Genomic DNA, 3,257 nt, shown 5'->3' with positions numbered 1-3,257 from the left:
TCTTTCTTTCTTTCTTTTTTTCTTCCATCCTTCCTTGTTTCCTTTCCTTTCCTTTCCTTTCCTTTCCTTTCCTTTCCTTTCCTTTCCTTTCCTTTCCTCTTTCTTTCTTTCTTTCTTTCTTTCTTTCTTTCTTTCTTTCTTTCTTTCTTTCTTTCTTTCTTTCTCTCTTTTCCTTCCTTCCTTCCTTGCTTCCTTGCTTCCTTCCTTCCTTCCTTCCTTCCTTCCTTCCTTCCTTCCTTCCTTCCTTCCTTCCTTCTCCTCTTGTTTGAAGAAACTAGAGAGCCACACAGCTGCACTCAGAAAACATTCTGCATCCTATTTCTGGCTCATCACCCCTTTATTCCGTTGTTCATTTTCTCTTGACCCCTCTCCAACCACACATACACAGGCAAATGCTCTATGGACATTGCTTTAGTGGAGTTTACCACTGACGAAACTTGAAAACTCCAGGTCTTCTCTGGTTTGATACGTCAGCAGAATTTGACTCCTTGGGCTGTCTCTTGTCTCTGAAGTCTTTCAGGTACCCCTTCTCTCTATTTTTGCCTTGCTGGCTCCCCTAGGTTTTCAGGGTATTTTTCTCCTCCACCTAAACTGGGCAAAGTTGTTGGTTCTCTGTATCTGTTTTGCTTTCTCCCTGATCTCATTCAGACTACCAGCCCAAAATGGCATTTATTCACCTGTTGACACAGAAGTCTTTTTGTCTGTATATATTATATATGCATATATATATATATATGCATATATATATATATATATATATATATATATATATATTTCTGTGCTAGAAGAGATTGGTCTTAGGTCTTTCACTTGCTGGGGAAGTGCTCTACCACTGAATGGCACTCCCAACCTGTATCAGATGTTGAAGACTGCCCACATAGCACCCTCTTCCACCATCATCCTTAGCATGCCATCACTTTGTCTTCCAGGAGACTTGCTTTGTTGGGTAAATATATACTAATGCCTTTTGCCCTTAGGTAAACACAGGAGAAGGGGATGGGACCCAAACACTTAAGGACAGTCAGCAACCCTGAAAAATCCTCTGATTCTAACCCTGAGAAGAGAAATAAACATAATGTTCTCCATTGAAAAGCAACATGAGGCCGGGTGGTGGTGGCGGCGCATGCCTTTAATCCAGGCACTCGGGAGGCAGAGGCAGGCGGATTTCTGGGTTCGAGGCCAGCCTGGTCTACAAAGTGAGTTCCAGAACAGCCAGGGCTACACAGAGAAACTCTGTCTCGAAAAAACAGAAAAAAAAAAAAAAAAAAAAAAAAAAAAAAAAAAAAAAAAAAAAAAAAAAAAAAAGAAAAGAAAAGAAAAGCAACATGAGGGAGCTGGAGAGATGGCTCAGTGGTTAAGAGCACTGACTGCTCTTCCAGAGGTCCAGTGTTCAATTCCCAACAACCAACTGGTTACTCACAACCATCCATAATGGGATCTGATGCCCTCTTCTGGTGTGTCTGAAGACCGCTATAACTGTACTCATTTACATAAAGTAAACAAATCTTAAAGAAATAAAAGCAACATGAGACAGGTATGCGTTTGTATACTTGTTCATGGTAGTCCTTAGCTATGTAGCAAGTTCAGGGCATTCTGGGTCACACGAGACTGTCTCGAAACACAGTGGGTAAGAACACTTGGCCGCCAAGTCTGACAACCTGGGACCCAGAGGATGGAGTAGGAGAGCTGGCCCCTGCAGGTTTTCTCTGGCTGCCACGTGTGCTGTGGCATGGGCCACCTCCTAGAACTTATACTAAATAAATGGATGAATATAATAAAAACAGAAAAACTGGGGGAAAGGGAGAGTAAATGAAATAAAATATTGTTGATAAGCTCACGATGCAATACATTTTGATCTCTAGGTTTTTCCCCTTTGAACATTAGCCTTATACTTTCAAGCTCTTCCTTGACATTTCCACCTGAAAGTCTGTCAGACTCCTCAGACTGGAAAGCTGCCTTTGTGTTATGTTGTTGGTTTTATTTGGTTTCTGTTTTTTCGTGGCAGGGTTTTTCTATGTAGCCCTGGCTGTCCTGGAACTCACTCTGTAGACCAGGCTGGCTTTAAACTCAGGGATCAGCCTGCCTCTGCCTCCTGAGTGCTGGGATTAAAGGCGTGTGCTACCAACCTGCCCGCCCCCCCAAAACACAAAGGTGTCTATGTTGCTGCTTTTGTTGTTTGTACTTACAATGTAGCCCAGCCTGGCCTTGCACATATTCTTTTCTCATTGTCCTTCCAAAAATATCCTTAAGTTTTCAGATAATTGGGAGAGTGTGAATAAAACTAGGTAATTGTACTGGCTTGTTTTGTGTGTCATCTTGATACAAGTTAGAATCATCAGAGAGGGTGGAGCCTCATTTGAGAGAATACCGCCATGAGATCCAGCTGTAAGGCATTTTCTCAATTAGTGTTCAATGAGGTAGGACCCAGCCCATGGTGGGTGGTTCCATCCCTGGGCAGGTGGTCCTGAGTGGTACAAAGAAGCTGTCGGAGCAAGCCGTTGAAAACAAGCCAGTAAGCAGCGCCCCTCCCTGAGTCTCTATTTCAGTTCTGCCTCTATGTTCCCGCCCAGGTTTCCCTCCATGATGGCCTGTGGCGGAGACGGTTAAGCCAAATAAATCTTTCTGCCCCAAGTGACTTTTGGTCAGGTTGTCTTTATCACAGCATTAGAAAGGAAACAAAGAAATGTTTGCTTTACCTAAGTCACTGTCTTGGTCAGGGTTTTATTGTCGCAACAAAACACCATAACCAAAAAAGCAAGTAGTGGGGGGTGGGGGGTGGGGGGGGGGGGTGGGGGAGGAGAGGGATTGTTTTACTTTTCTAGATCCTAACTCATCCTTGGCAGAAGTCAAGACAGGAACTCAATCAAGCAGGGTTGCAACCTAGAGGTAGGAGCTGATGCTGAGGCCATGGAGGGCGTTGCTTATTGGGTTGGGATCGCTCACGGTGGTCTGGGCCCTCCCACTTTACGGAAACAGAGGAGGAGCCATGCTAGCAGGGGAGTGTGCTAGCACGTTGGCCTGGAGCAAGATTGAGGTGTGGGAGAGTCCCGCTCCCTGAAAATCTCATCCTGGGCATGCATTGTAGCCTTTCAGCCCCACCTCTGCTAACCTTGAGGTAGTCAGGTTGCCTGACCGTTACTTGGTTAAGAGGTTAAATTTTCTCTCTCCTTAGAAACCTTAGAAAGTCATGTCCAAGCCGGGCGGTGGCGCACGCCTTTAATCCCAGCACTTGGGAGGCAGATTTTTGAGTTAGAGGC

General features: G+C 44.7%; 1 protein-coding gene across 1 annotated transcript in view; it reads left to right on the top strand.

Moving 5' to 3' along the window:
- Myoz3 (myozenin 3) overlaps positions 1-3,257 on the top strand; it is a 16,617-nt gene that overhangs the window by 8,267 nt on the left and 5,093 nt on the right. The gene's annotated exons all lie outside the window — the stretch shown is intronic.

This window comes from Mus caroli, chromosome 18, assembly GCF_900094665.2.
Source record: "Mus caroli chromosome 18, CAROLI_EIJ_v1.1, whole genome shotgun sequence".
Lineage (NCBI taxonomy): Eukaryota > Metazoa > Chordata > Mammalia > Rodentia > Muridae > Mus > Mus caroli.
Note: the sequence above shows the minus strand (reverse complement) of the source record. Positions and strands in the feature narration are given on the sequence as shown.